General features: G+C 50.7%; 1 protein-coding gene and 1 long non-coding RNA gene across 13 annotated transcripts in view; one reads left to right on the top strand and one right to left on the bottom strand.

The window, feature by feature from the left end:
* The window catches only part of C28H10orf71 (chromosome 28 C10orf71 homolog), a 51128-nt gene that overhangs the window by 12282 nt on the left and 13071 nt on the right, over positions 1–25775 (bottom strand). For 3 of the 12 annotated variants that reach the window (XM_015461090.2, XM_010820753.3, XM_015461091.2), the window contains exon 2: positions 16274–16379. The exons of 2 other annotated variants lie outside the window; for them this stretch is intronic. The gene's annotated coding sequence lies outside the window, so the exon portion shown is untranslated. Of the gene's footprint in view, positions 1–2364; positions 2823–11048; positions 11724–13996; positions 15634–16273; positions 16380–25775 lie in introns of those variants that run through there. 7 more of the 12 variants (XM_005226628.5, XM_002698968.6, XM_005226630.5 and 4 more) reach the window with 5 other exon arrangements.
* On the top strand, positions 14693–16962 carry LOC112444730 (uncharacterized). The gene is made up of 2 exons (XR_003033078.2): positions 14693–14793; positions 15119–16962. It is a non-coding gene; the product is annotated as an uncharacterized lncRNA (long non-coding RNA).

The following is a 25775-nucleotide window of genomic DNA, read 5'->3' as shown; positions in this document are numbered from 1 at the left end:
CTGGATGACTGTGGAACGCTTGTCTTTCCTGCCAGGCTGGACGCCTCACTGTGGCAGGGGCCCCTGTCTATCTGGCTCTCAGGCTATCTCCCCTTGTGGCACAGTGCATAGCACAGAAATATCTGTTTACAAATGAGCAAATCCCTCGGCTTCTGTCATGATATTATTCGCACTACTGACTGGCTTAGTGGGACATTACTGAAAGTGACTTATAGTCCAGTATTTCTAGAATTATCACAAATTTCAAATTAGTGAATTTGAACCCAGGTGACTTTAATTTTTCCTTTTGATTCCAAGCCCTAAAAGATTTAAAATCTGCCTGTGGTGGGAGCTGGAAGCAGGCTGAGCAGATCATCCTTATGCTGGCCCACAGGCTGGCTGGCAGGTGTTCACTCACACCACGGCATATGCCAGTGAAGTTAGGGCTGAGTTTCAGGCTGAATGTATGCTAGCATTTACATCAGGGAGAAATAAGTGACTTCACAACTTTGCCATTTTCCTGTTTGTCAGAGTCTCTAACCGCACTCAGTGCTCCACATTGGGGAACGGTTTTGAATCTCTCTGGAGGGTTAGCGTCCAGAAAATGATTGTTGCATACGTTAACTGTGGTGTTGATTACAGACACATTGCAAATGGTCATTAGCTGAGACGATGCCTAAATTTTGGGTGTCAGCAGGTGGAGCGTTGGCATCTGCCCTTATACAGGCAACCCTGGAGCCTAGACAGACTTCTGAGAACTGCTCTCCTAACACTCCATCTGCAGATGCTGGACGCTGGGCATGGGTCCTGCGAAGCACCAGAGCACAAAAGGGGAAATGGGGTCCCCAGCAGGAAGGCATCGGTGGGGTTTTCCAGTTCAGCCTTCAGGGAGGGGCCAAAGGCTGAGGTGATACAACCACAGAGAAGACGTGCATGGAGCAGACGGGGGCGCGCACGCACTGCTGCTGCAGCCAGAGGCAGGGAGAACTGTACTCAAAGAAGTGTTTCGTCCTCTTTTCATTGCAAGGATCATCTTTTTGAACTAAAATATGTCAAAGAAGCCAGATCTGTGGGAGCATCCCCATGAATCAGCTTTTTCTCACCGTGAGCAATGAAATAGCCTTTGCATGATTGTTACTAAATTCTGACTCTTCCAAAACGTTTTCTCAAGTGATGCTTTTCCCCACATCATCCTGAATGATGCTGCGGAACTACTGTGGACCGGAATAAGTCATTTTGCACAGATATCATTTTTTCTCTCTCTCGTTCTTTCTCGAGTGTCTCACATTCAAGGCCCTCTAGGCGGGCGAGCCAGCAGTTCCCTCACTCCCGTTCCCGCCAGGCCTGCGGCGCCCTGGGCTTACTTCCTCGGGGTTGGTCCTGGCTTACTTCCTTGGGGCGGTAGTCCCTCTGCCTGGAATGTGTCTCTCTGTTCCCCATTCACCAGTTCCTGACCACTTCCTCCTCTCTTCCCCTATTCCTTATAGAATTCTAAAAAAAAAAGTCACTGCATTATTCCACTTTATCTGATATGAATTCATCTTCCCAACCAAGCTCTGAGCTCCTCGGGGGTGAGGTCCCCGGCTGGTTCCTCCCTGACTGACAGGGTGCCTGTGTCACGGTGGCCATTCGTCAAGGCTCTCAGCTGCTGCTGCTGAGTACGCTTCTTGGGCCAGAAGGACGTGATGACAGAGGTTTGCGGCGAGTGTGCGGCCTGGGAACGCAGAGCCGAAAGCTCTGGTGCCTCACGCTCTCCTGGTCTCTCACGGGACTCCTGGCCCGCAGCCAGCCCAGGCCTGACGGGTCAGGCAGCCCCACCTTACACCCCACCGGGCTCTGAGGACAGAAGTGGCCAGGGAAAGGGAGCCTGCTGGCGCCCCCTACAGACCCTGGTCCAGACTGCCGCACGCAGCTGCTCAGGGCTAGCGGGCGTGGCGGGCCCACAGAACCCCAGCAGACTGCCCCGGGAGGCCCCAGCCCCTCACTCCTCCACGTGGCTGCACAGTCAGTTCTGAGATAACAGAGCCTCGGAATACTCCCTGTCGCACCGTTGCTGAGTGACAGAGGGCCTGGGACCCCAGCCTGGCTGGGCTTGGAGTCGAGACGCGGCAAGGGAGGTCTCAGTTGGTGGTCTGGCATGGCTGGGTTGCCAGATTGAGCAAACTGAAAATGCAGAACACTCAGAGAAATCTGAATTTCAGATAGAACAATGAACATATTTTAGTATAAGTATGTCCTATATTTGGGCCATACTTTATATTAGTCAAATTTCTCTATAAAATTAATCATCCCATGTTTATGTTAAAAATAGATACCCTGTATTTATCTGAAATTCAAATTGCACTGGACGTCTTGTTTTTTCATCTGGCAACCTGAGGTCCTCACCAGCTTTTAGTACCCAAAGTGGATCACAGTCAGAGGAAGCCAGTCCGGTGAGTCAATCCTGGGATGACTCATCGCTGCATGTTACTCTGCAGTTCAGGACACACTCTGGGATCCATAATCACGTTTGATTCTTGTGACCCTGATGGAATGGGTTCAACAGGTCTTTATCAGCACCATTTTCTAGGCAGAGAAAGAAAGGCACGGAGAGGTACAGATACTGCTCAGTGTCACAGCATGTAAAAAAGAGAACTGGGATTGGGATTCAGCTCGGGTTCACCGCCTGATCACCCCACACTTTCTCCAGCATGAAGCCCTGGCCCCTCTGATCACTGGGGTCAGGCACAGAAGGGCGTGGCCCGGCTCCTGGACTGGAGCTCAAGGGAGAATTGAGGATCCATGGAGAAAAGGATGGTTTATCATTCTGTTCACCTCCTAAGAACTTCACAGCCCAGTTTTTCATGACAACAACAGGAGCAGAAGTGACCATTCGGCGGGTTGGCACAGGCTCCCTCCTGTCTGGGGAGGCTCTGGTCCTTGAGAGCTGGGAGGGTTGCTCTCCGGCTGCGAGGCAGGCCCTTCCCTTCTCCTTGTGTCCCTCGCATGATTGCACAGGAAGCCGCCGGGGTTTGCTTGGCTGCTGGGTTTGACCACTTGCCTGTAGTGTGGTTTTTGAGCTTGAGCTCTTTGGGTGGATTTAATTACCTTAATTGAATGGTGTTTTCAGTTTTCAGTAAAGGGGGAAGCAGGAAGCCAGTGGAAATGACAGGGGTTGGCTTTATCACACCCAGAGGCCCTAACAGGTTGGAATTGATTCTTCTCGATCTTCTTTCTGGGTGGTTTTCTGAGACATTGACTCGGGGTTGCCTTGAGGAGCAGTTCAGTATAGTGAACCATGACAGTTGGCTTCCTCCAGCTTGTGAATCACAGATGTTGTACACATAGCCTCCACCACTTCACACTGGGCAGTGCCCTGCTGGCCATTCTCGGGGCAAGCTCCTGACCTCTCTGTGTATTTTTCAACAGTCTTCCTGTTTCAGAGGAATGTCCTTGTCTATGTCCTACGTTTTACATAGCAAAATCAACTTCCTGGTTGGAAAGGGGTGTAGATCTGTGTCTACGGGGTGGCAGGCCCGCTACTGCCATCTCCCTTTCCTCTTTTTTTACTTTATGGCTGGAACTGAGGCTCCCTGGGTAGCTTGTCCCATACAGATTGCTGGAGCTGTATCACACCCGCCTTTGGCTCCAGGGCCCTGCAGTCTGGCCTTTGATGATTCCTCCCTAGCTAGTTCCCAATGCAACGATCGCTCTCTTCTTATAACTCCTCTGGACTTTTGGACATCAGAAACTTCAAGATCATTTATATTCTAATAGAGGTCGACATGGACTCTCAGAAGCCACATTTGAACCTTGTTCCCACATCCATCCACTCAGTCCTTGTTCACTCCTCTGGGTTCTAGAGCTGGAGATCCAGCCCAGGCAGGGCTGACCTGCGCCCTCTCCTTGCAGAGCTGGACGAACCGAGGGATGGCGCTAGGCTGCACTTAGACGGCCTTGGACTGGTTTCCATTGGGCAGTGCCTCTTAACCATGAAAAATGCACCTTTGATGTGCACACAGGTCATCGCACACTTGGTTTGACCATTTGGCTCCACTGGTGTGGCTCTTGGCACTCCAGGGTAGGGGATTCTGCTTGCATCCTGGCCCAGCCTGGCTTAGATAACCCCAACCTAGGGGCTAGACTGGGAAAACCAAGGGTTCTCACACAAACCCTGAGGCTTCTAAGTGCTGGGAGAGGACAGGGCCCACTTCATCCAACTCCAGGAACATGGTTGGTTGGCACTGGGGGCCCCAGCCGCAGTGCCAAGTTGGCATGCATAGAAATCCTTCCTGAATCACATCACATGCACAGGGGCCTCGGAGCCCTGCAGCACGTAGGAGTCCAGGGGATCCCAGGGATGTGACTGAAGAAACCAGCCCACCTGGGCTCGCCAGGGGCCTCGGAGCCCTGCAGCATGTAGGAGTCCAGGGAATCCCAGGGATGTGACTGAAGAAACCAGCCCGCCTGGGCTCGCCAGGGGCCTCGGAGCCCTGCAGCATGTAGGAGTCCAGGGGATCCCAGGGATGTGACTGAAGAAACCAGCCCGCCTGGGCTTGCCAGGGGCCTCAGAGCCCTGCAGCATGTAGGAGTCCAGGGGATCCTAGGGATGTGACTGAAGAAACCAGCCCGCCTGGGCTCGCCAGGTGCAAGGAGCTGGCTGTGACCTGTGGTCACAGCCACTGTGGGTGTTCTCCTGCCCTTGGGAGAGAGCTGGGGAGCAGAGATGCTTTCTCTCTGGGACTCAGTGCAGCCTGACTCCTGCTTCCAGCCTTGGTCCCTGGTCCAAAGTGTCTGGATGGGATGCTTCCTCAGGAACCTCCGAGCATTGCCCAGACCTGGGGCCATGTCTGGAGTTGGAGGCACAGGGAAGATTGAGTCTGACCCAACCAGCGCTCCCCACAACAGGAGGGTGCCAGTACCTGGCGTCACACACCCGGGGCCATCCAGTTGTAGGAGGTAAGCAGAGAGGCAAGGCGCAGAGGCAGGGAGAGGAGGAGAACGATGAAGTGATGGGCTGGCTTCCAGCAACCTGCTTTTCAGTTCCATTTCTGTTTCCTGATTGCGTGGCCAGGGTGGGCAGAGCAATGTTTTGCTCTCTGGGGCAAAAGCCCTGCTTTGTAGCATGGACTGATTTTCCATGGCTGATTTCTGCTATGACCTGGCATCTGAGGCAGAGTTGGGATGAAGCATGAACATGGGCTTGTGGAGCCTCTGAATCCTGCAGGCTCCCATCGGATTTGCAGTTGCTCTTATATCCTCAGGCAGGGCTCTCACCCCACAAAGGCTAACAGAAGCACTGTTTCTGATCATTCCTGATGGCTGGCATTGCTGAGAATCACTCCTTAAGCCTCCTGGTCAGTGCAGTCTTTGGACCCTCCCCTCCACGGGAAGGAGCTCAGGTCCAGCACTGGCTGGCTTTTTGGCACGGCTCCACTAAGAGCTCTCTGCAGACACTGGGGGACCAGCCTTGGTGGCCAGATGCTCCTTGGACGAGGAGTACTGGGCTCTCTTGTGAGCTCAGAGGTGCCCCAGTTTACCTTTATAGGAGTGACTATGCTGCCATCAAAGGTAAAAGTAGGAGCAGAAGAGACCTGAGCCTAAACAACTCTGCCCTTGCCTCCTTCGTGCCTTCCCAGAGAGGGGGGTCAGTGCCAGCCACTGCCAGAGGGGGCCTTAGGGGAGTTGATGGAGCCACGAGAGGCTAAGAAACGAGAAGCGCGAAACTGGTAGAAATGGTTTTGATGCTCAGCCCAGTGACCCTCTGGCCTCCTTGCTAGATGCAACCCAAAGTCCAGGGGCCACACCACTGCCAGGCCAGGGCAGGGGAGCTGCTAGAAGCGGGCATAAAACTCTTTCAGAAATACAGGGGCCACTGAAATGCTGAGCCCATCTGGCGTCTGGGCCAGATCCCAGTGCTACCCTGCGTTTGCTGACTACAACCTTGGCTAACTTACAGGGAGTCTGTGAGCCTCAGGCTTCTTGTCTGTAAAATGGAGCTAATGATCTGTGTATTAATAACAGGGCTTCTCAGCCTCTGTACCACTGAGTTTGCCAAGGCCCCTGGGGCAAGATCACTGCCGGCTGAGAACTGCTTTACAGAAGAAAGGAAAAGAACATTAGTAAGGCCTTTGGAGCATCCTTTGTAAGTTCATCCCTCCCTTCCTTCTACCTTTCCCAGGAACATCCTGTCCTGTATTCTGGAAACGGTAGGAAGTGACATAAGATAGGAGTAAACTAGGCTCTTCTGGGCAGCAGGAGCTGGAGACCAGGGCGAGGTCCTGCTCCAAAGCAGCGTCACCTCTACCTGCGCGTCTGCAACTGGGACAATAAACAGCAACTTCAGTTCTGCCCCCAGCCCTGGTCGGGGGTGTGTGCAGCTTCCTGCGCTGGAGTGGGCTGAGGAAAGGAATGGTCATGGAATTAGCCCCTGAGGCAGCCACTGCTCGAGATGCTCAGAGCCACCAGACTCCCCAGGCCCGGGTCCTCCCCCAGCCCGGGGGGCTGCCTGCACAGAAGAAGGCTCCCTGAGCCCTGTGAGCCCCAGCCGCCCTCCCGTGCACTTTACCCACACGCAGGCTACTGGGCAACGGGGAATGTGTGCAGTCTTTCTCTGCGTATGTTCCAGGAGCAGAGGTTTCCCTCGTTTTCCCCTCAAGACACAGCAAGAAATACATCTACATTACAGCATACAGTCAGCTGAGACATATAATACAAAACAAGGAAAATTCATGAAGCAAACTTACTTTGCTTACATGGACCACTCTGATATTTTCATCCTATTCCATAGTAGTCATTCATTTAAAAAAAAAAAAAATCTAGGTGCAACATAGTAAGTGATTTGAGGTCTCAATAATGAGTTATAGTCTGTAGTGGTTTTTTTTTTTTTTTTTTTTAAACTGTCCCGCAAAGAGTTGGACAGGACTGAGCGACTGAACTGAACTGAACTGAGACCAGAATCTGATCATTCCTGATCAGGCTGTGTTTGGGGTTGCCCTGTTTATAGTGATGCTAGGTTCTCATTTGGATGGAGAAATAGAGATCCAAGGCCCAAACACAGGGACTGTTAGGGTCTGACCGTATTCATACTGTTAGGGAGAGGAGAAGACCACCAGGTGCTGGGTCCACGAGCCAGGCCTTGCCTTTCTGCTTCACTGCTGCCTCCCTCGTTCGGCACAGCTCCTAGGTCTAACAGAGGGCCATTCATTTGTTAAGCAAGTGGACGAATGAGTAAAAGAAACCCCCATTTACAGAGGGCCTGGCATGAGATAGGCACTTTATATACTATATTATTGCTTCCTGTTTATTACGTAATTAGGAAGCAAGTCTGCAAAGTAGAAATTACGCTTCTTTTTTTACAGAGGAAGACCTTGAATCCAGAGACATTTAATACTTGGTGGTGCAGAGCTTGAACCTGGGGCTGCTAGAGAGGGATAGGGTCTCTGCATCCTACATTTAAAGAGGCAACTCCAGGAGATTCTGCTTCAGGCCGAGAAACTGTGCTCGGCACCACCCCACCCCACCCCTGGGCACCCTGTAGTCCCCCACTCCTGGCTGTCACCCGCAGGGCTCCCTGGAGCTCATCTTAAGACCCAAAGTCACTCTATCCCGTCTTCTGTCCTGGGCATCCCTTTCCACCTGGGAGTCCAGCTTTGGCAGGCCACCCAGCAAGGCTTTCAGTAGATAGACACCTGACTGTTCACTTAAGAGCTGTGGAATCAGTTAGACTTTGGACAAATCACTCAATCTGAGCCTCAGCCTTGGGGCTGATGGGAAGGTACAGCCTGGTCCTTGAGGAAGCCTCTATGGACTATGAAGTGGGTGTTACAGGGGCAATTGTAACTCCACTCTGGAGAGCCTTGTTCAGAGAGGAGGCTGCTTCAGAGACTCCCAGAGGAAGAGGCATGTGGGTTTGCTGGGATTGGGATGTCCCTCAGGCAACCATCCTCTCTCCAGCCCCTGGGAAGAGAGCCAGGCCATATGGGAGGACACCCCTGGAAAGCAGCCCTGAGGGGAGTCCCAGGCTTGGGCAGAGAGAAGAAGCTCCAGGAAGAGCTCCTGGAACCACAAAGAGGGCAGAGAGGCACAGGGCTCTCCTCACCATCTGCAGACTTCACTTCCCCATCTGTAAATTGGTGCCACAGGGCTGGGTGGCAAAGGCAGAGAAGCAGAGCTGCAAGAGCCACCACAGCTGACCCAGCTCCTGCTAACTGCCATGAAGTTCACATCCACCATCTTTCTCAGGGGTGACAACCACTGGCCAAGTCAGATAGGACCTGTGTCAAAGGAATCTGAGGTGTAGAAGCCAAGAAACAGAGAGGCTGAGCAACTTGCCCAAGATCACACAGCCAGGGAGTGGCAGAGCTGGGATTCAGACCCCAATCTCTGTGCCAAGCAGTTTTGCCCTCCTTGAGCAGCCAAAGTAGAAAAGGTTACGGGGTGGGTGTCTCCCTCTGCCATGGTGTCCCCACAGGGTAGGAAGGGGTGGAGGTCTTTCTTGTAGCACCTCCTCTCCCCACCAGAGAGCATATGCTTTAGTAAAGCTAGAGAAGGCACCTGCTGGACACGGCCATCCCGTAGGAGCATCCAGCATCCAGCATCCTGCCCCTGAAGTGTCAGGAATATGAGTATCCGGGCTGGGGGAGGGGTGTCCCACAGAGCCCTTGGGAATCTCTAACCCCTCCCCAACCCCACAAACACATCAGAGCCCCACTGTCCCTGGCCTTCTCCTCATTTCCTGCTGGAGGCTAGGACGTAGAACGGAAATGGCTGGTTGGTAAGTGACAGCTGTCTTTTCTCCAACCCATGTGGCAGCTGTGAGACCAGCTCTTCCAGGGAAGGAAAGGGAACTTCTCTGCTTTGGGGACACAGTCACAGAACTGACAAGCATCTGTTTTTCACAGAATTCCTTATGAAGTGCTTAGAGTGGTGAGATAAAGAATTTACCATCCAGGCAATCCTTCTAAAAAAATTGAATAGTGCTCTTTAGACAGACAGGATTATTTAAAACAATGACTTGAGTTGAAGTGGAAAAAGTCAGTTTCTTGGAATTCTCCTTGCTGAGATAAACAAGGAATCTCTTCTCCTCTTTCATAAGACAGTGGCCCTTGCTTCTCAGAATGCCCTGGAGGGCTTGTTAAACAGAGTTCTGGGCCCACCCCAGAGATGCTCTCTCAGGATGTTGGGGCAGGGCTAGAGCATCCAGGGACACTTGGGACCACACTTGGAATTCTGCTGCCCTAGGCCTCGAGCGACTGGAGGTTGGACCTCTTTCTGGGAGGTTGTGCTGGTGAGTCCTATGCTCTTGGGCCACTTGGGGTGCATGCAGGTCAATGACTGGTCTGGGCTGTGTCTGCCTGGCTCTAGACCTGGCTCTGGGCAGGCTGTGCATATGCAGGGTACAGAGATGAATCAGAAATGCTTCCCTCTCCAAGGGACAGTTGCCTGTTGGGGGAGAACAGGCAGAGACCAGTGCCATCTGCAGGGTTCAGGATGTGGGAAGAGGGTGGTCTCTCCAGGCAGTGCTTGCTTGAAGGCAGTTGGGAAGGAAGCTTTGCTGCCAGTCTGTGTGCAGGCACCCAGCTGGCTTCAGCCTCAGCACCCAGCAGGGGAGTGGAAAGATTAGAGCCAGACTATGTCCCGTTTCCCAGCGCTGTGCAACCTGGGCAAGTTCCCTCCACCTCTCTGAGCCTCCCTTCATTCTCTGCAGCTGTTCTCACCTCTGTGTGTGATGGTGAAGGGTAGAGATGAAAAGTGTCAAGGACCCAGAAGAGACCTACACAGAGAGACGATTCAGTAAATGGAAGTTTACACCACTAGAGACCTTGGGCTTTTTGAAACAGACCTCCCTTAGAAGGAATTCCATATCTATCATTGTGGTGCTAACACCCGCCAACAGGCTTTCAGGGTGAGCTCCAGCATGTAAAGACTGTAGCTGCTGCTAAGTCACTTCAGTCGTGTCCGAGTCTGTGTGACCCCATAGACGGCAGCCCAACCAGGCTCCCCCGTCCCTGGGATTCTCCAGGCAAGAACACTGGAGTGGGTTGCCATTTCCTTCTCCAATGCATGAAAGTGAAAAGTGAAAGTGAAGTCGCTCAGTCGTGTCCGACCCTCAGCGACCCCATGGACTGCAGCCTTCCAGGCTCCTCCATCCACGGGATTTTCCAGGCAAGAGTACTGGAGTGGGTGCCATCGCCTTGTCGGAAAGACTCTAGTAGGTGCTCGCTGAATGCCGCTTGCCACATTTCTAACCTCCAGACGGGGGCGCTATAACACAGTGAGAAGGGCGTGGACTGAGGCCAGACCTCCCGGGGCATGGTTCTTGGCTGTACTGGTTGTGAGTGGCCCTAGGGAAATTACAAAACCTCTTTCTGCTTCAGTTTCCTCATCTGCAAAAGGAGCCTAACGTAATACCCGCCTCCCAGGGTCCTCGTGAGGACCCAGCGAATCCGTGTCTGTGAGGCGGCTGACACCTGGTAACTGTCAGTCTCATCACCGTCCTCGCCGTACAATCTACGCCAAGCCAGGGCTAGGGGCACGAGGTCACGAGGACAATGCCTTTCCCCGACATGAAAGAGAGAGAAGCAAGCCAGCGAGTGCCCAGAGCCCCCAACGCTTGCCTGTCCTTGGAACCAGCTCGCACCTTTGCCCTCTGACTGGCTCCTCTGACTGAGCAAACCGCTCAATTCCCTCATCTGAATGCTTATTGGCTGAACGTTAAGAGCATCAGTGTTTGTATGGCGGCTGTTTTCCCTGAAAACTATGCCTGCGTCTCCTAAGCTGTCACTGGAACCAGTCTGAGGAAATATTGCATGCTAGATGAGTCAGAAAACCAAAACAAAAAACCAGGCGATCTGTGTAAGCATTTTGCATACAGAGTAACAAAGCTAGATTCCTATGGTGAACTTGGTGGGACACTGCGGGCAAGGAGCAGGTCTGAGCCAGTGGGTTTAGCAAGTGGGTCTGAGTTCCTGCCCCTTAATTGCTGGTGGTGCTGCATGTGACCAGGCCGCCCCAGGCCAGGGCAAGCCCGGCGGCAGCTCTAACACGACCTGGCCATTGCAGGCAGGGCTCAGAGACACGAAACTGACCTCCAGACTGGGCAGAGAGTAGAGAAAGCACTGGTTGCCCAAGCGAATCTCAGGTTCCCCTCCGCTCTTCCCTCATCAAGCTTCAGGTAAAGGCTTTAAGATGGGACGTGGCTAAGATGAAACCCTTCTTTTAACTCAGCCTTGAAGTCCTCAGCAGCTGAAGCCCACCTGGGAAGGGGCCACTCAGGGACAGAAGGGACTCACTGAGGCCAGGGAACAGTGTCCAGGGGCAGAGACCCAAAGGAACCAAGGGTTCCTACTGATGCCAGGCGTGGGCACCTCCATGGGTTCAGAGGCCCCTCACTGTGCAGTGTCTTCTCTGGGCTGGAGTTCAGAGCCAAGCTGAGAATGGAGACTACGCGGAAGGTTCTCTCCCTGCTTTGATGGGCTGTGGTCCAGAAGGGCTGCTTTCTCCTTCAATGAGAAAGAGTGGTCTGTCAAGTCCTGGGGAGAAAGCCATTTGTTCGTTGGCTCCATTGGCTCCTCTTGGAATCACATTTGTAGACACTCTGACAGCCGCACCTCAGAAGGGAATGCGCTTCGCACCAAGCCTTCTTCAGCCCTGGGAACCGAGGGCAGCCAAGAACCCACTCCATCTCAGCCTTGACATTGCTGCCACGTAGTACTCACTCGCGCAGCCCCCTCCAGGAAATGTTCCAGAGTGATGGGGATGACCTACATTGGAGGTGACACAGCTCAGCAGTGCTCCACACATTCCATTTTCGGGCCTCGACCTGTGCATTTATAATGAGTCTTGTCCTCTCCTTCCCCATACCCCCAGCTCATGTTCTGCAACCCCTGGGATCAAGCAGAAACTAAGAGGTGTTTTGGGTTTTCCCAACTGACGAAATGAGACATGAGATTGCATTATAGGGCTATATATTGGCTGGGTCTGTTGAAATGTGATTTAAACTCTCAGACAGAGATAAAACCAAGACCACTGTAGCCTGTTGGGAAAACGTCAGCACTTGTGTCTCCGTAAGGCTGTCTTCGCTGAAAGCCCTTTTCATCTCTCCAGTAACCCCGGGCAGATGGAGCGAAGGCCTGAAAGCCAAGGAGGAAGATGGCCCAGGCCTGGCTCTGTTGGCTGGCTGGTTTCAATTACTGAGATTTCTGGCATAGGCTGGAGGAATAGGGCTATTTCCAGACGTGGGGCTTCCCCTTTCTGTAAGGGTCTCCTGTGCTTCCTTAGGGTCAGGAGCAAAAGGCAAAAAACACCAAATCACTTGCTGGAGTCCCAGGGAAAAGACATCAGGGTGGACATACTCTTCCTCAGGGGCCTCGGGGCCACCGGGCCTTCCCTCGCCTCATCTGCACACCTTTGTTTCCTGGGCTCCCAGGGGATCCAGGTTCCTATACTGTTAGGACCCAGCATTCCATCAGCCCCTGTCCTCCCAGCAGGCTATGGTCACTCCCACCCCAATGAGCTTCTGGTCACCAGCGAGCAGGCACAATTGTTCCCCTCTCAAAGACCAGGGGGCAGATGCAGGCTGGACCTGGCTCACCCGGACGTGTCTATTTATAAACCATCCCGATAAGCACAATCTGCCCTGCTCAACCTAGGCCTTATTCCACAGCAAAGCTAATTCTCCCAGGGGCAAGCTGAGCATTTCCTGCACCAGCTAGACTGGAAAGACGAGCCCAGTGGAGGGGCAAGGAGCTCCAGAGCGAGTCATTGCTTCTGCAGGGTCCAGCTCACAGACTGGACAAGCTGGGATGCTTACTGCTGTTTGTGTGTGAACGAAAACAATCCGTCTTAAGGAGTGGTACAACGGGGGTCAGCAAGCATTTTCTGTAAAGGGCTGCGTAGTAAAGGTTTAGTTTTTTCTGGCCACACAGCCTGGGGCAGTTGTGGGCATCAGCCAAAGACATTATGTAAATGAACGAGTATGGCTGCGTGCCAATAAAACTTTATTTGTAAAACCAGGTGCCCAGCCCACAGCCTTGGTTTACCAACCGCTGTAGTAAAGGGAGCACAAATACTGGAAAATTAGACCTCGTTTAACACAAACATTTGTTAATCTACTCTCCAGGACTCTTATATTTTGGGTTTTAAAAAATATTACTGCAAATATTGTTTGTTATAATTGGACTAGATATGTTGAAAGAAATGATTCATAATTCAGTCTTTTTAAAAATGGCCTTTATTTTCTAGGGCAGTTTTAGGTTCTCAGCAAAATTTATACTACAGAGATTTCTCATATAGTCCCTCATCCACCATGCATAGCCCTCTGCATTATCAATATATCCATGGGGGTGTTAAAAATCCTTCTTAATTTCTTAAGGTTAATAACTTCTTAAGGTCTATTTAACTTTACACACGTATTCAATTTTGTTCTTCTTAAGGATCAATTCTCCATGAGGGAGAAAAGATACGATGGTAGATTCAGGCCAGCCCACCTGTCTGGTTGGGGACCCCTGGGTGCGGAAGAACATGCAGCCTGGGGGGCTTTCCCTGCTGAAGCCACGCGTGCGCTCGGAGTCCACGGGCCATGAGGTCCTGAGGACCAAGTGTCCTCTTTATTACCAGTAGGCTCCCGCCTGACCCCGCAGTGGGGGACACAAGAGAGCCAGGCTCCCACCCTAGAACCTGTAAGGTCGCACCCGTTTGACAACATAGCGCCCTGGACACACCCAAGACTCGTGCCCACTCAGCCATGTGGGAGCAGCGTGTCCTGACCGATGCACGGAAGGACCAGGTCGCACCCGTCTATACCATACCCTCTGCTTCCTCACGGTCCAGACGGCAGTCCGTCGCCACGGCACACGCAGCACACGGAGAAACTCAGCCCCGACATGGCCCTGGCCACTCACAGCGCCCTGCACAGCTCCCTGACATGGGCGGGCAGCCTCCCAGCCCCGCCGGCCCAGAGCGCACACCCCTGCGGCCCGTGGGAGCTCGTGCCTCCCAGCCTCTGCGAGGGAACCAGACCGGCATCTGACCCTACCTTCTGCTCTCCGCAAGTCGTGCTGCTTGTTCTCCGGGCCTCCCAGGAACCGGACAGGACCCTGACTCTTCCAGCAGCCTGGCTTTGCCCAGCAGCCAAAATTTCTTCCCTTGTCAGCCAGACTGCCCAGAGATAGAGGGGAATGGATGCAAGACCCAGATCTCTTAATGTTCACAAACCTGCCCACCTGAGGAAAATCAGTGACCAGAAGCTGGCCAGACACTGGAAGTTGGGGAAGCGTACCTAAATAGAGACCCAGCCGGGGGAAACCAAATGGTGTTCTTGGTGGGGAAGAGGCAAACAGTCCCCACTGCAACACCCGCGTGGTGTCATGTAACAGTCAGATTAAACAAACAGCCTCAGCAGCTATTTTTACATCCAGATTGGCCACGGGTAATAGATAACTTGGGGAGTGAGAAATTGCTTGCCTCTTAGCCGGATCCTAACCCAGGATTCCAACTTCTATTCAGATTGATTTTTAATACTGTTCTAGTGCTGAGATTTGAATAAAAATCTCCCAAGATGCAAAGGAAAACATTTGTTTAGGGAAACATTATAAACACTGTGGTGTGTGCCTTGGAACCAGAGCCCAGAGGCCTGCTGATGCCCCGGGGCAGAAATAGCCCGTTTCATCATCGGCTCGGAGGACCGCAGCCTGCATTCCTCGAGTAAGGAACCGTCCTGGGCTGTGCTTTTGGAGCAAAATAACATGCCTGGCTGCAGGCTGGGGGAAGGCTAGCCTGGGGTTTCAGGATGAGAGTTGCTGAAGGATATGAAATAATCAGAGAACAGGTAAGGTAAGTGCCCACTGGGTGAGCCTGGCCATGACAGATGTGGTTGTGGGCAAGGCCCAGGTGCCAGGTTAGAGCTCCCTTCCTCATCTCTGGAGGGCAGGCCTCTCACAGCCCTGAGGTGGGCTTATGTCTGCCTTCCCATGGCCACTTCCTATCTTGGCCTGAGGTCACCTGTTCCCCAAACTGCCCACAGACCCCCCAGACCTTTTCCAACCCCCTGCCTTTGCTCACACCATGCCAGTTCCTGGGTGTTCTATTTACCTCCCCCCAAGCTGACCCTGGGAGAGCACAAGAGTTTTAATGTAGGAATTTCTTTCTTTTTTTCAAGATCCTTTCTCACACTCCCCTTCCTTGGGGCCTGGGAAGGCCGAAGTGCCTGGTCTCAGACTGGTGTCCTGCTTTGTGGATGCCCAAAGCCTTTGGAAGTCTGTGTTGCACTGTACCTCTGAATCTATTTGTGGACTGCCCTGCCTGCCCCGGTGGATTACTCACAGCCAGCGACCTCAGTCTCAGCCCTAACTCAAGGCCTGGCACCACCTCCAGCCTCGAACCTACCAGTAGCAGAATCCCAGGGAGACGGGTCTATGCACTTCAGTTCAAACGAGTCACAAAGAACAGCTCCTCGTGGCCCTGCAGATGGAGTGGTCAAGACCTCCAACGAAAGGACGATCCAGCCCTTCCTCCTCCTGGGAGCCTCTAAACTTGTCTTTGGAGGTCCTGTCTGTGGGGACTCCTGCTCACTGATCAGCACTCAGAGATGGTTTGAGGGACACCCAAAGTGAACCCCTTGATTCTACCCACCCCACTTACCTCCCCTGAGTGTCAAAATCAATGCTAGCCAACCTGGCAGATAAAAAGAATCGATTTGAGAGATCAACCAGCATTAAACAAAACAAAACAAAACAAACAATAAATGGGATTTAGAGCCCCAGCCTCTTGTATTTCCGCCAAATCACTTAGCCTCTCTGTGCCTCAATTTACTCATCTCTAAGATGGACAGATTGCCTGCGCTCTGTGGGGTTGAAGATCAGATAAGCTCATACAGACATGCTTCTATATTACAAAGCTTCTCAAATGGTAGGCATTCACTTGTTATTTTTTTCCCTGATTTTTGCCACATCTTCAACCATCTGTACCATCGTTTACTTATCTTTCGGTAAAGAGCATTCAGATTGACTTATTTTTTAAAAAACAGAGCTTTGGAGTCAACAGCAATACCTGAGAAATCCTGGATTTGATGCTCTAGTTTTTTAAATCCACCCCCCACCCCCTACAATTATACATTGGAACAAATATACAGCCAGTTTGTATGCTATCTGCTTTTGCCCCAAATCATTTTGTTCTGGATTTTAGGAAAAGTTGTATTTCTAAATCCCATTTTAAGGAGGAGTTTGTTTTGAGGAATGAGTAACCTGAGCTGAAACCATTCAACAGGGCCCCTTACTTTCCTCCCGCTCCTCAGAACGTTTCTTCCCCAGCTTACTTTTAATTCTTCACAGGTGGAGAACATGACCTCATGTCTGGTTTAGGATCCTAGAAGTGGTGAGCTTTGCTGTGTGGCAGGTGCTGATGGTGTTTGCTTGGAGTGGCTGATTGGGAAAAGAGAACCGTAAGGATGGTTCAGGGAACATTTGGGGGCAGGGCAGTGGCTGGCAGCTCTGTCAATGACGTCAGCAGGAGGGGTCGAGAGAGAACAATAAAACGTAGTTGACGTGGCAAAAGCCTGTCCTGGGAGCAGGAGCTCTCCGAGTTTGGCCTGGGACCCAATCCAGCTAGGCTGACCATAGCTGACCACGGTAGAATCTGATTTCCCCCAAAATGTGCCTCCAGCTGTCTCGTCCCAGAGACCCCATGTCTGGCTCACTCCTGGTGGGGCAGCGGTGTGGACCACCTCAAGCACAAAACACAGCCAGACGACTCAGCCCAAGCTCCACCAAGAGCGTGGGGTCTGCGTGAGCCGGAGCTGGCATCTTTTCAGGGGACGGGCCCAGGCAAAGTGGCCACTCTCTCCCAGTCCAGGAGCTGTGAGCTGCGTGGAAAGAATGTGAATGAAGACACAATTCTAAATGTAGAATCACGAACGCTATGTGAGCCGGCTCCCTGATCATCCAGAAAAACAAGACCTGCTTGTACATTCTGCAAGAGCATAAATAAAGCTGTCCTCAGGCGGCGTGCTATGGTGTCCACTCCTTGCGGTGACTTCACTGGCTCCGACTCTCCGCAGAACCTCTGGAGCATCGTGGGAGCTGCCTGGTTGCCTGACAGCATGGGTGGAAATGGCCTCACTCCCGTCTGGACGTGCGTGATGCTGCTAACTTAATCTGGGGATAGATCTGCTCTGTTCTTCATCTGTACTAATTAGAAACATTGAGAAGCTGGTAAGGAGGGCAATGTGGAATGGGTCCTTCAGGCCAGTTTCCACTTCTGGGTGTTTGAAGTTCACATCTCCGCACATAATGTGAGGCAGCTCCCCTGATCCTCCGCTCTCGAGATGTGGTTGTGCTGAACAGCTTGTCTGAGCTCTCTTTACCAGTGCTCAGTCTTCTTTATGAGTTGTTTCCATAAATGTCTCCAGGAAGTTGGTGCTTTCGCAAAGCTTAATAATCATACGTATAACAACACAATAGTACTGTTGGTGCACACAGAAAACCTTTACTCCGTGGCCTGCACCATTCTGAGCCCTTATGCAAATGAGCCTCCCGCTGTACTGTCTTGGGGCCCAGCACCATTTTGTTCCTTCACTGCGAATTGCTCCCTGCTGGAGGGTTGGGGAAAGATAAGACGGGGGAACCTCTATTTGCTGAGCACCCATTGTGTGGCAGGCACTGTCTGGCATCTTTTTTTCTCCCTGTCTGTGATGACTGTTCACACGCCCTCTTTCCAGATGAGAAAACTGAGGCTTGCAGAGGTCCTGGATGCCACATGACTAAGCTTGGCTCTGAGGACGCAGAAGAGGGTTTGTCCTCTGACCTGTCTAGACAGTAGGTCCCTTGCAGCCATCCTAGCCGCTCTAGCGAATCACTCTTTAAGCCTAAGCGCAGGGAACACGGCTTCCTTCCATCCACCTGTCCTGCTTGCCTCCCTCTGGGGGAGAGAGTAAAGTCTGGCCAGGGCATCTCCTTGGCTACTGATTTGTTTTGTTAACTGTGGGATTCTGTACCTGAGTGTCAGCACAGTGAAAGGGTGTCCTCAGGGCTGATGGCAGAATGGGGTGTCACGGCAGCAGGACACTTCTCACCTTCAGACCCTTTCATCAGATGGATCTCCTTACCAGGAACTCAGAGTTAGTGGCTTTGTGAAGGGATGGGGCATGATAATGGTGCCCAGCTCAGAAGGGCTGGATTTAATTGGGGGGCCCTGTTTGCAACTCGTGGCTGGAAAACAGGCCGCTGGCCCAGGTCACTGAAGATCCTTCCTTAGAGATGCTCCCCCTGTCTGACAAACCGGGGGCCAGATTGGTGGCTGTCAAAGTCAGCTGAGGGATACATGGTCTGGGAGCTCTCTTTGAGGACTTTGCTTTGGGACTCTTGGCTTAGGACTTTGCAATAAAAGATTTAAAAGAAAAAAACAGAACCTGTCCTGAGAAATGAAGTAAATCCACTTTATTAAAATACGACCAAACACTAACAAAATCACGGTGACCAGCTGAGAGGTTGGCCACTAGGAGGGACCTGGAAATGGGTCAGGAGGAGTGTGAGGGGTCAGGAGCTGTGCTCCAGCTGTGCTTCTGGAGCACATGCTGACAAACTTTTTCTGTAAAAGGCTAGAGAGTATATGTTTTTAGCCTGTGGATCAGACCGCCTTTGTTAGCTCTCTGCTGCTGCTGCTAAGTTGCTTCAGTCGTGTCCAACTCTGTGCGACCCCAGAGACAGCAGCCCACCAGGCTCCCCCATCCCTGGGATTCTCCAGGCAAGAACCCTGGAGTGGATTTTTCCTTCTCCAATGCATGAAAGTGAAAAGTGAAAGCGAAGTCGTTCAGTCATGTCTGACTCCTAGCGACCCCATGGACTTCAGCCCACGAGGCCCCTCTGTCCATGGGATTTTCCAGGCAAGAGTACTGGAGTGGGGTGCCATTGCCTTCTCCGCGTTAGTGCTCTACTCAGCCATGAAAACCAGTTAGAGATGCTTTGTAGATGAAGAGGTGGGGTTGCATTCCAATCAAACATTATTTATGGACATGGAGATTTGAATTTCATGTCATTTTCACATATCACAGAATATTCTGGTTTTGGTTCTCTCTCCTCTTTAGATACATAAAATCCACTCTCAGCTCACTACTGCTACTAGAGCCTGTGACTTGTAGCCCACCAGGCTCCTTTGTCATGGTGGTTCTTTACCACTGGCACCGCCTGGGAAGCTCACTCTTAGCTCACAGGGCTGTGCAAAAACAGGGGCAGGTGGATTTGGGCCATGGTGTGCCAAACCTGAGCCCCTCCATCACTTCAGTCACCACCAACCACATGTGGCTAATGAGCGCTTGAAACCTAGCTGGTCTGAACTGAGCAATGCTGTCAGTGTAAAATATACACTGCACTTCAAAGACTTAGTACCAAAAACCCACAAAATATCTTCTTAGTAGTATTCTGTATTGAATATTGCATTGATGATGGTGACATTGGTGATCTTGATGACGCTGAAATGGTGATACTTTGAATATTTTGGCTTTAATAGAATATACTGTTAGGATCGTTAGCTGTCTTGTATAGGGTGTGTATTTTGATCCTCACAATCACCCTGGGAGGAAGCCATGCCTTTCTCTTTCCAGATGGAGAACAAGGTCAAAGAGGAGAAATCCCTTGCCCCAAATTACACAGATGTATAGAACAGTCTTTTGGACTCTGTGGGAGAAGGCAAGGGTGGGATAATTAGAGAGAATAGCACTGAAACATGTATATTATCATATGTGAAACAAATTGCCAGTCTAGGTTTGATGCATGAGACAGGGTGCTCGGGGCTGGTGCACTGGGATGACCCTGAGGGATGGGGTGGGGAGGGAGGTGGGAGCAGGGTTCAGGATGGGGAACACATGTACATCCATGGCTGATTCATGGCAATGTATGGCAAAAACCACTACAATATTGTAATTAGCCTCCAATTAAAATAAATAAATTTAAAAAAGTGTGCTACCATTTACCCAAACAGGAGAGAATATGTATGTGCATTTATATGTATTTGCTTATATTAAAGGAAAACAATTTAAGAATAAACCCTAAACTGAAATGGGTACCTCGGGGGACAGGAGGGCACAAGTGTGCAAATGAGAGGAGGAGCTAGGTGTCTGAGTCTGCCTTGTTTGGTGGATTCCGTGTACAGCCGCGCGCATACCTTACCTAAAGACCGAAGTAAACTAAACCAGAAAGTTAAAACAGGCAGTCTTGAGAAATTAAGAGCAAAATGAATCTAATGTGTAGGGGGCATAATTTCGCTAAGGGGAATTATTTCAAATGGTTTTAAACTACATTAGTTTGTTTTAACATTCATAAGGAGGGTATACCTGAACATAAAATCAACTGTAAAGTAAAATCTTAAATTGTTCTCAGAAATATAGATAGATGTAGATAAAGCAAATTAGGAAGTATGTTAGTGTCATGAGAAAACAAGGTCATTTTTTAGTGTTAGAGAAAAGAGCTGCAAATATAAAAGCAAAATGGTAAGTAAAACTTGGTAATGTTTATTTGATATCAATATAAATTCTATAAAATCAAATATGCAAAAGTGTGAAATCAAGATATAGTTTCTCTTAAAAAATGAAAAGCATTTCTTAAAAGGCCTAAAAATAATAACCAACATCAGAGCAATGACTCTCCTCTTTACCAACATTTCTGTCTCTGAAGATAGCTCATTAAAAAGGACACACATTCTCTTAACAGAAAATGTGTAAGAAGAGTCTGAAACCTCTGGTCACACCAAAGCAGGCAGGCTCAGAAAGATGGCTGGGATGATATCAAAATAACTGCGGAGTCAACTGAAGAGGTTCCCACAGCGACAGATGGAGCAGGTTACATTAGTACAAATAGAAGCCGGGGTAGATCGAAACACTGAGCATGTTTGAACTCATGAGCTCATAATGATACTGAAAAAAACCCCAAATCAAAACCCGAATAACTCATACAACCCTCCATGGTCCTCTTGGAGGATGGAGAGAGCAGGTTCATCCTTCTGAAAAGGTGAACAGGGCCGAGTGCCTCACCTGACTTTCCTGTGTGAACGATACCCAATAGTCCAAAGAGCCAAGTGACAAGTGAAGAAGAGGGGGTTGCCATTTCCTGCTCCAGGGGATCTTCCCGACCCAGGGATTGAACCCTTGTCTCTTGCATCTCCTGCACTGGCAGGCAGATTCTTTACCGCTGGTGCCACCTGGGGAGCCCCAATAAAGAAGGAAGGGTAGAACTAGAAGATTATCATTTTTCAAACCCCTGACAAATAATGATCAAAACAATGATCCCTGAGGGACTCCTATATAAACACACAACACCCATGATGTGCTCTTGCCAAACAAAAACAAGCCTAAATCAGAACAAGTCTCTACCTCTGGATTTAACTACCGGATTATAGGAATAACAGGGACAGCGGAAACGGTTAAATGATGCCATGAGGAAGTAATCAGCAAAATCCAGGGTATGGAAAACTCCAGGGGGCAAGCGACCAATTTCTTTAACAAATAAGCCATTGAAATCAAAGTAGGTGGAAGCCATGATTATAAGACACCTGAGAGACACAGGGATTAAGTGCCATGCACAGACGCTCTTTGGATCTTGGTTCTAACACACCCTCCATAGCAAACATTTATAAGACACTTGGGTAATCTGAATGCTTCCTGGGTATTTGATGTCATTCAGGAATTACTGCTAATGTTTCAGACATGAAAACGGTATTTGAAAAAAGCAGCTTTATTATTTAGCAAGATCCACGTTAATACTTCCCAGGTAGCACTAGTGGTAAAGTGCTCGCCTTCCAATGCAGAAGACGCAAGAGATGCTAAGAGATGCGCGTTTGATCCCTTGGTCATGAAGATCCCCTCGAGGAGGGCGTGGCAACCCATCCCAGTATTCTTGCCTGGAGAATCCCACAGACAGAGGAGCCTGGCAGGCGACAGTCCATAGCGTTGCAAAGAGTTGGATATGACTGAAGTGACTTAGCACGCATGCACGCTAATACTTAAGAATGAAATGATGTGACATCTGGGACTTATTTCTGAGTAATGCAGTGTATGGAGAAATGAGTTGGAGTATATGAAGCAAGATTTTTGGGGTTGGGTATTTGTTACACTGTCTTCTGAACTTGTGTATACATTTGAAATGTTCCATAATTTTAAGAAAATAGGAAATTCCCTGGGGCAGGAAGGAGAGAATGAGAAGGTCAGAGTGAACCGAGGGGGAGGTGGGAGCTCCTGTGAAGAGGAGAGACACAGCAGGGAGCCGGAGGACGCTGGCAGGCTCCGCGGGAGCCAGGGCGAGACCTGAGACTGTCCTAGAGCCACGTGGCCGAGGAGGTGGCACCTGGGCCTGCCTGGCCGGTCCCTCAGACTCCAGTCTGTCTGGTAACCTCACTTAGGGTTATCTGATATAAAGTGGCTTTAGCGAGGCCAACAGCTCTACAAATATTGGCAGGTACACAAAGCATCAGAAACAGCCAAATGCCCAATTTTAGAGTTTGATTGGCTAAGGCTAGACTTAAACATTAACACATTTAAAATAGAAGAAAATATTTATGGAAGAGTATTAAGTAATCAATCGCTTCCCTGGTGGCTCAGATGGTAAAGCGTCTGCCTGCAATTCCAGAGACTCGGGTTTGATCCCTGGGTTGGGAAGATGCCCTGGAGAAGGAAATGGCAACCCTCTCCAGTGCTCTTGCCTGGAAAATCTCATGGACAGAGGATCCTGGTAGGTTACTGTCCTTGGAGTTGCAAAGAGTTGGACACAGCTGAGCAACTTCAGATGGTTCCATGTTTCCATTAAGTAATCAAGAAAGATGGAGTTTATATAATTAATGTAAAAATGTGTATATATTCATGGGAAAAAACTTTAAAACTGTAAAAATGTAGTTACAGGGAAAAAAGTTCTCAAATAATATATAGCCAAGTGATAGGTAAAATGATGCCTAAAACCAACAAATATTGCTTTGTCAGCAGAATACGTGCATGTGTTGATTTTTCCTTTTATTTTCTTTTAAATGATGGTGTATTTTTCATTGAGATGATTTGCCACAGGGTGAAGAAAACCTGTTACTACTTTTGACAAGAGATTATGGTCGGACCAACTTGCAGGGAAACCTGAGTCCAGAGTTTTAGTGAGACACTTTCCGTTCCCCCGCCCCACACCCCCGGCTGGAGCCACCTTTGCCTGGCCAAGGTGGATGGTTAATTTCACTGGTGACGTTAACACCCCTGGAATGGATGTATGGGGTGGTGGAGCTAAAAATATCCCCGTGCAGGGGCAGTTTCTCTAGAAAGCCCAGAGCTGTCTACTTTCTCCCAAGGGCTGGGGAGGTCACTCTCCAGTGGCTGGTGCTGTGAGGTGATAACTGTTTCTGGGGTAAAAGCTGCTTCTGGACCCTTGCACATGTTAAGGACCCTTTCTAGGCATTGCTGCAGAGGGTCACCTCGGGCCCTCAGAGTGAGGAGGGCATGCTCACAACCACGGGGGCTGCCCAGCTCTTGTACCTGTAATCCCATCAGAGCTCTGGCTTCCTTTTGGGGAATGCAAGGTGTCAAGACCCCTGCCCATCCTCAGCTCCTCCACAGGTGGTCCTCTCACATCGTCCTGTCCAGTTTTAGAGAAGAGTAGGGGAAGCAGATACCCATGGTGGGACCGGAGCTGGCTCAGGTGCCTTGGGAGGCTGGGACTGAGCCAGACTGTATGCTCTGAGATGAGCAGTTCTGCAAGTCACCATGTCCGCTCCAGGTTCACTACCTGGCATTTGGGTCTCAACCCTCCAAGACTACTACTGCTTCCAGAAGCTTCCAGCAGCCCAAGTTCAGAGAGCTGTGAGGTTTTTGCACAACTTCATGGGTATTCTTGCCTGGAGCATCTCCATGGACAGAGGTGCCTGGCAGCCCATGGGGTTGCAAAGAGTTGGACGTGACTGAGCGACTCAGCACACACACACACACACACACAAACGGGCGTCTACTAGTTGGAGTTCTGTTGGTGTGAATGGCATGCGGAGGGCTATCCTACTGTTTACGGGGCATTGGCTCTCCATGCGGCCCTTAGAGGAGGGCTCTGGAGGCAGCCTCATCATGTCCCGCTTTCTTGCAGAGGGAGCGGGATCCTGGGGACTTGTGAAAGGCAAATGGTGAGTGCAGCAGATAACAGAGCTGGGGTCAGATCTAGGGCACCCAACAAGCCTGCCAGGGGCTTTCTGGCTGTCTCCTGGCCTTCTTGGAGGAACCAGCACACACCGTTCCTTGCACACCCTCACTCTCAGCTCCAGACCCAGGGTCACCTAGTGCAGTCCATGGGCAGAGGGGCCCCAAAGGCTGCAGGGGGCTTTTGCTCTAAAGTCACTTGGATTGGGTAGCAGCCTTTAAAGCCTGGGAGATTTGGGAGGCGGGGTGGGACAGTGGCATCTCTGACTCCTTTTCAAACGGAAGGTCGGGCGCCACTGGGTGGCGGGATGTGCGGGGCTGCCCCTGCAGACGAGGCATGTGCCCTCCTGCTGGCCACTAGCTAACTTCTTCATTTTCATACGTGCCAGGACTGTTTGCAACTCCATTCTGAGCAGGGGATGGCTTAGGGTGTGCTGGAGAGGGATGGCTAACACATCTCAATGTTTCCCCAAAAGCCATCTGGGGGGCCGGACCCTGAACACCCTGCCCATCAACCTCCTTGCCACTGGGCACCCTCAAACACTCAGAGAACTGGGTGTCACGTTGAGCTGAATTAAACCTTGAAGAGCATGTAAACTAGCAAGTGTTCTGCCAGCATTAATACTAAATAAGGCTTATCTTCAGGAACATTTACCTGCTGTGAGCAGATATGTCTTCATGAAATATGAAATCCTCCCAAATTTATTAAAACCGCCTGCGTCTAAGTGGGAACTCAAACCGAGCAGCCCTCCTTTAGAGCCTCATTATTATTATGGCATTATTTATTTATATCCTACCCTAAGACAGACATGATGTAATCCAGTAATTAAGATTGTTATGATTGAATATTTATTAAGCACCTACAATAAGCCAGTCACTGATCCACATAAAATGAGTCTCTCTCCTCCAGAGCTGCCATCTTGCTGCCATGGGGAGCTCAGCGCTTCTCATAGGGGAGCAGGCAGAAGTTTAATGGATTTTGTCTTCCCTGAGCAAGCCTGAGAGAAATGACGCTGATCAGAAATTGGGCCCAGTTTAGTCTCGCAGTTCAATTGGAATGAAATGAAAACAATCCATCGCTGGCTTAGAGAAGAGATGGGTGTGCGTGCAGAGGAGCTGTCCACCCCAAACGAGGCATCTCAGAACCCAAGGGTAAGCAGAGCTGTGGCCTCCTCTTGGGGCCCCTGGGGCAATAGGTGTGGGCAACTTCCTCTGCATTTGTAACTCACCCCCAGGCCCAGACTATGTTTTTCTTTTGTACTTCCTGTAAAATTAGCCCCTGCTCTCACAGGTCAGGGCTTCCCAGGTGGCTCACTGGGTGAAGAATCTGACTGCAATGCAGGAGACACTGGTTCAATCCCTGGGTCAGGAAGATCCCCTGGAGGAGAGCATGGTAACCCACTCCATAATCTTGACTGGAGAATTTCATGGACAGAGGAGCCTGGCAGGCTGTAGTCCATGGGGTCGCAAAGGGTCAGACACGATTGAAGCGACTGAGCACTTACACACACGCACTGGGCCAGGTCACAAGCCAACTGAGGCTGGGTCTCCGTGCTAGCATGGGGGCTGCCAAGGGAAGCAAACACAGCCTCAGGCCTCCTGGAAGTCAGTCCCCGGACAAGGTCCCACAGGGAGCTTCGTCCATCTGTTCAGTCCCACTGCTCCAGAACAGCCT

This window comes from Bos taurus, chromosome 28, assembly GCF_002263795.3.
Source record: "Bos taurus isolate L1 Dominette 01449 registration number 42190680 breed Hereford chromosome 28, ARS-UCD2.0, whole genome shotgun sequence".
Lineage (NCBI taxonomy): Eukaryota > Metazoa > Chordata > Mammalia > Artiodactyla > Bovidae > Bos > Bos taurus.
Note: the sequence above shows the minus strand (reverse complement) of the source record. Positions and strands in the feature narration are given on the sequence as shown.